Source organism: Camelina sativa, chromosome 19 (genome assembly GCF_000633955.1).
Source record: "Camelina sativa cultivar DH55 chromosome 19, Cs, whole genome shotgun sequence".
Classification (NCBI taxonomy): domain Eukaryota; kingdom Viridiplantae; phylum Streptophyta; class Magnoliopsida; order Brassicales; family Brassicaceae; genus Camelina; species Camelina sativa.
The window spans coordinates 14,187,220-14,194,747 of record NC_025703.1 but is presented as its reverse complement, the minus strand read 5'-3'; positions in this window follow the sequence as shown (position 1 = coordinate 14,194,747).

Sequence of the window (7,528 nt, the reverse complement as noted above, 5' to 3'; positions counted from 1 at the left end):
TATGATTGCCCTTTAGATTACAACTAAAGTTGTTTATATAGTAATTCAAAACTAGCTAAACCCTAACCTAGAATGGAAAACCAATAGAAATTAACATAATTAAGAATTAATAATTAAAAGGTAAATTAATTAAAATCCTAACAATTATGCTCTTGCATCAGACTCCTCCACTTCCAAGAAAACTCGTCCTCGAGTTATCTTCTTGTTAAAGAAGATCATCTCTTTATCCCGCATAGGAGGAAAGTAATGTAGATATCCATCTGAACTCAACTCCTTAAAATTAGTTAAAATCACTCGTGCTTCCTCTAACGATGGTGTCTTCTCTTTTGCAACATGAATTAGCCCATTAGCTTTTATGAAAAACTCATATAGCTTCACCTCACACGTATTGCTTGACTTTTTAGAAACTTTACTTAAGTGACCATCTGTATCTTGCCCGAACTTGGCAGAAAAGGAAATTTTCCAAAAATCTTCACAGGCCGAATCATACCCGAAATTTGCATGACTCTCGTCTTGGATGATTTTCACACTGTCCGTACACCCGGATTGTGCACGGATCTTATCAGACCCGATTTTGCACAGATCTCATCCTGCCCGAATTCCTCTTGAATTTTATCAGATCTGAATTCTGCACCAACAATTATGCTCTGGTGATCAACTATCTCTTTCTCTGTAGTTTCTTCTTCATTAGAAATCGAATTCTCAACAATCACACAATTGTTTTCTCTTTGTGGAATCCTAATCTTGTTGATTAACAATCTCACTTGATTTCCAGTAACATCTTCACTTCTTCTAACCTTAACTGGTTCTTCTCCTATGTCTCTTCGTTGATTTGCGTTGTTAAAGCCGTTTCTGACCTCAATTGTCAAATTCGTCATATGGTCGGTGAAAACAGATAGAGCCGTGGTAAGAGTCTCTGGAAAACTCTGAAAGTCTGCTTTGGTCACAAATTGATCTCCCATAGCTGATCAAGCTTTGAAAAAGAGACAAGAGAAAGCCTGTTCTGATACCAAATAATGCAGCGGAAATTCTTAGGTAAAGCAAGCGCTAAACCTAGTTCAAAAACGAGTTTGCAAGCAACAAATTCGAAAGCTAAAATTCTGGAATCCACCAGAAAAGGGGTTCTGGAATCCACCAGAAAAGATAAAAGAGATAAACTCTAAAACTTTATTGATAAGAATAATATGATTGCCCCTTAGGTTACAACTAAAGTTGTTTATATAGTAATTCAAAACTAGCTAAACCCTAACCTAGAATGGAAAACCAATAGAAAATAACATAATTAAGAATTAATAATTAAAAGCTAAATTAATTAAAATCCTACCGATTATGCTCCTGCATCAATTTTCTTGTCAGGTTGGTGAACTGCTTCTGAATGCACTATTGTATGCTGGAATTTTCATGTTGGTTTTGTGGTTTCTCTGATTTTGTCTACCAGCAAACGCCCAGAACCTTTCTAAGGGACAAAGACTGCAGAAGCTAAGAGATAAATTAGCAACGACCATCCATGAATACGCCCCCTTCTTCATAAAAAATGCCCTTAACAAGGTTGAGATCTTCATTCTACCTTTTTAAAAGCTTATATGAGTTGTACTCTCCCCATATTACGATAATGTAATTTGACTCTGTACTCTTGATGATGTAATTGACTCTTATACTCGTCTTTCTATGTGTATGCCTGTATGTGGATCCTGACTCGCCCTTAACGAATCTACGCCATAGGTTGCTGATTCACTTGAAAAAGGAACAGAACATGAAGATGAGTATATGATCAGTGTAAGAATAGCTTTTTTCACGGATTAAATCTAAAAGGCACTAAAAAATTAAAAATGTAACATTATTATAAATAAAACTAAATAATTGTCCTGTCATGTCTACGATATACAGCTGGTCAAATTTTAGAATTAATAATTAAATACAATTATACAATCTTAAACACTAAACAAAAAAAACAAAATTAACAAACATACATTTTTTTTTTAAATTAGTTTTTTTTTGTTATAAAAGTATTATCAAAAATCTAGTAGAAATATATAACTCTCAGCAAGTCACAGAGTTAATAGGAGAACTAAACAAATTAGATTGTTTTTATTAAGGAAACTTAAACAAAACCTAAAAGACGAATTATACAAAAATAAAAGTAAATAGCATTCTACCTTCCTCTCTCTTTTTTTTATTTTTCCTTTTTTTTCTTAGACATCAAGACTTACAAATTATATATATGATTTCTATTTTTTTCCAGACATTAAATATATATAAATCTTAGCTTAGGTAGCTGATTAATTGTTTATAACCAAAAATTAATCTGATCATCCATACATATATAAATCAAATTCAAGTACTACTTCAAAAGCTAAAAATCTTCTATATTCTTGTGAGCATCTTTAAACAGAACAAACCAACCTTATTACAAAGTTAAAATTGTATAGAGTCCGGTCTAATACTTGAACCAAACCAAACCAATCCATTGGGATCGACTCGCTGTCTTTGTCAATTTGACCGAAGTTTTGAGTATGAAGATCTTTTTGTTAGTTGTAAAATAAAGAAAAAAAAGGGAAGAGAAACAATCCATTGGGCCTTAATGATGACAACAACAAGTATGTCAAACCTATTTCTTTGGATTTTAAACCCATAATCTTTTAATTATTTGTATCATTTTATGGTATAACAAAAAAAAATTAGAAAAACAATTGATTTGTCGTGTACTACAGGTGAAATTCTAGTTTGTTTTTACAAAGCTAGATATACTTGTAAAGTGTTAAGATTCTTTTTTGGGAAAATTGTTAATATTTAATATACCATGCAAATATTAATATTGCAAAATATATTTAAAGGTAGCCACACCACACCAAATCACTTAATTCCAAAAAATACTAGTATAGATTAAAAGTAATGATATTCTTTTGAAAATGAATATTTATTTAATAATAGTCTTAAAAAGAAATACTAATACTATATAAAAGTAACTAGATTATGAAATGCAGTATATTGTGGTCCACAATTTGTGGAATAAGTTTTTAATTTTTTTTTGTTTGTTAATATACTATTTAATATTAATTTCATTAATGTTCTATTTTGTTAATTCTAATAATTTTGTATATAACTTGGGGTATACTGCACAACACTTTTTAGTTAATATAACTTAGTTAAATCAGTTTGATTATGATATATTTTATTTTAATGTTGTTAAAATAGTAAAATGAAGATTTAACACATATTTTGATATTCTGTTTTTTTTTGTTTTTTGGCAATCATTTTGAGATTCTCTTCTTGCTGACATTTTAAGCTTTTGTATCTATGATATTGTGCAGTCAAGTGACCCAGCAGATAAAGGTTGGAAAGATAGAGGAATCTCTCCATAAAATGCAAACAAGGCGTTAAGGAAGGGGACAAAAGAATAAAAAAACCCACAATCCTTGTCCGAAACGATGTATGATTCAGTAGAAAACACTATTGTATGCTGGAATTTTCATGTTGGTTTTGTGGTTTCTCTGATTTTGTCTACCTGCAAACGCCCAGAACCTTTCTGATAAGGGACAAAGACTGCAGAAGCTAAGAAATAAATTAGCAACGACCATCCATGAATACGCCCCCTTCTTCATAAAATGCCCTTAACAAGGTTGAGATCTTCATTCTACCTTTCTAAAAGCTTATATGAGTTGTACTCTCCCCATATTACGATAATGTAATTGACTCTTATACTCGTCTTTCTATGTATATGCCTGTTTGTGGATCCTGGCTCGCCCTTAACGAATCTGCGCCATAGGTTGCTGATTCACTTGAAAAAGGAACAGCACATGAAGATGAGTATATGATCAGTATAAAAGAGCTTCTCGTGAACAGGTATAGATTGCTCTATCCATAAACAGATTATTCAATTGTTTTTGGTCTAGAGAAATTGATAACAAATCTGAAAATTGCATTTTGAAATCTACATAGTCACCAAGTTTAGCACAAACTCCACACTTAAACACAAAGCCAAAAACCAAACCAAAAAAAAAGCCAAAACCAAATAAATCTATTTAAAAATTACATTGAAGAACTCTTCTTAATCAGATTGCTGTCTCCTTCACTTATCAGTTTTTTGTGCAACAGAATCTATTTGCGTTGGAGAAAGTCTTTTAAAAGTTTTCTCCCAACCACTTATCCAGCTTTCTCGAGCAACCGTGAGCTCACGCAGTTTCTGTTCCAACCGTATCAAGATCACAGGTAAAGCTCTTTGGTGATCTTCTCTCACTATCTCAAACATGTCTCCATCATATAACACTTCAAGGCATCTGTAAAACTTCACTCCAAGATCTTCCACTCTCATCTCTCCCCTCATAACTCTCTCCGCATTGTCCACTGCACTTCTCAAAGCACTCATCAACATATCCGCCTCGTACATCTGATCTTCGCATTTAATCATCTCTTCTTCGACTCCGGTTAGCACCTTACCTCCCTCGAAATCATATCTCTTCACAACATACGTGTTGTTCAGAACCGGGTCTGAGACCGGTGACCGTAGCTCCTCGGGGATAAGCCTATAGTTAGGCGTCACTCGTCGTTGAGGATTAGACCTTTTCCTTTTCTTCAGAGGGAGGTTCGAATCCTTTGGAGACAAGATTCTTTTCTTATTCTTTCTCTCCACGTTGGTCTCATCCATCCCTCGTTCTTGCGGGATCTCATCTACTTTAACCCTAAACTCAGGACATGTTCCAATCATCTTTCGATCACCATCAAGACAGTCTTGATCGTGTCGGGTCTCTGCAACTCCAACTTTTTCTTTTTCTTTATCACCGTAGGCAAGTCGCATGAAGCGTTGGTAGAGAGTCTTGTGTTGCTCTATCAACTGTAGAAGATACGTAACGAATTTGTCATACCCGAATCTATGGGACTGGAAGCCTTTACACAAGGAAGTGTAGAGTCTCATCTCCGACGAACTTAGTCTCTCCTCGATGGCCTTCAATAAGTCACTCAACTTCTCTTTCACTTCTGAGTGGACTTCCATTTTGTAGACCAGTATAAAATCTGGAAGTGTTTTCTACTGAATCATACATCGGACTATGACATGTACTTCAAAAATACTAGTATAGATTAAAAATAATGACATTCTTTTGAAATGAGGATTTATTTCATAAATGTGATTCAAAATACTAGTATAAATTAAAAGTAATGACATTCTTTTGAAAATGAAGATTTATTTCATAAATGTACTTCAAAAATACTAGTATAGATTAAAATTAATGACTTTATTTTGAAATTGAGGATTTATTTCATAAATGTACTTCAGAAATACTAGTATATATTAAAAACATTGACATTCTTTTCAAAATGAGGATTTATTACATAAATGTACTTCAAAAATACTAGTATAGATTAGAAGTAATGACTTTCTTTTGAAAATGAGAATTTATTTCATAAAGGTACTTCAAAAAAACTAGTATATATTAAAACTTTAAAAGTAATGACATCTTTTGAAAATGAGGATACATGTACTTCAAAAATACTAGTACGGATTAAAATTAATGACATTCTTTTGAAATTGAGAATTTATTTCATAAATGTACTTCAAAAATACTAGTATAGATTAAAATTAATGACATATTTTTGAAAATGAGGATTTATTTTATAAATGTGATTCAAAATACTAGTATAGATTAAAAGTAATGATATTCTTTTGAAAATGAGAATTTATTTTATAAATGTACTTCAAAAATACTAGTATAGATTAAAAGTAATAACTTTGTTATAAAAATGAGGATTTATTTCATATATAATTTCAATTTCAATTAGTTTTTTTTCTTTCTAAACACACAAACTCTGCATCCCATTTCACAAACTCTGGGACGCAGGAAAAAAATGGCCAAATTCTCAAAGTCCTCCATCGACTTAATTAAACGGTATGGGGGGTAAGACTTTAATTTTTACCTTTTGAATGCACCAACTACATTCTTGTTCTCAAGGTTTTTCTTCAATTAAATTATTTAAACTCTAGCGTTTTTTTTTTTAAACCGTTTGATTCAAAAATTGGGAATCTAAGACCTGTGATGGTTTCCAATTGTATATGAAGCTCATTGATTGTTTATATAGTTACTAGATAAGGATCCGCCCGATGTGCAGGTTTTTAAGTTTTGTAAATAAATTTAAATTTAACAAAAAGATATATTAAAATTTGTTTTACGTTAATTTTTTGCTATAATTCACAGATTTATATTCATTTACAAAAAAATTTATGTATGTTACCGGACCGATGTACTATTTTTCCCTCGAAACTATCGTATTGTGCCATTTTCCCATCGATCTTTGATCTCTTACCAGTTCTCCTTCGGACTTATATCCTCCGCCTATTTCCCCCCGAATCCATACTTCTCCGCCTATTTATCCATCGAACTTAAATTTTTCCACCTAATTTCCCATCGTCTTGGTTTTAACGGTTTACTGTTTTGATTAACCAACAAACAAACCTTCTTAACCAAATTAAACCCTATTAAACCGGATTACAACCCGATTACATAACTAAACCTAACTAACCCTAAAAATCAAAAAAAATCCCCAAATTGTGTTTTCTCCTTTGCTCTCTCGACGAACCCTAAAATTGGTTTTGATTTCTTCTTCTCGTTTCTGCTCTTTTGGCGCTTGCGATGGCGTTAATTCCCGTTCCTAATCCGCCTATTGGAGTAGATTTCGATGCAGAAGCTGAGGATCGGGATGAATTTCATATCGACAAGTTGGCGACAGATTTTACGGATGCTGAGGAATCGATTCGTCATAACGTTTACCCATAAAGTGACGATGAGGCTGAGGAACGTGTTCGTAGTGGTGCGAGAAGGGGGACACCCATCGTTCAAGGTGATGGTTCAATGTACAAAGGGCAAAGGTTCTACAATGGATCGCTTTTAAGGAGTGTGTTCTCGACTACGCACTGGTAACCGGATGTAACCTGAAGCAATACATGTACGATAGAGATAGAATCTGATATGAACTCTTTCATTGTCTCCACCTCATCCAACAAAGCCTCAACGATCCACTTGAAAACGTGATTGTCATTCATAAGCTAGACCATAGACAATTGATTTGGTTATCGTTTATAACTGTGTTAATAATAAGGTTATCGTTTATAACATAGACAATTGATTTGCATCTTCTTCGTATTACCTTATTTCCAGCTGCATACACACAATGAAAGTATCGTCAATTTGGGTTATGGTCAGATTTGGAATTTTTGGCCACAATTGCTTCTCCACACCAACTTCTCTTAGGTACACCAACAACTCTTCCTCTTTCGCGGACATTTGTCGAACAGCTCGAAGATCCAGAGAAATTGCTCATGATTTTGAGAGAAATAGATAGAGATTTCCTTTTCAATTTCGATTTTTAGGGTTATTAGTAGCCAATTTGGGGGTTATCGTTTTGAAATAGAAGAAGAAGAAGTTGGGTCGGTTGTATACGTTACCCAAGTTATAAATTGGTTTCATGCCGGTTTAACATGGGTTTCTATCGGGTTTAGTCCCAAAACCGTGTAAATCTAGTTCGATGGAAAAATAGG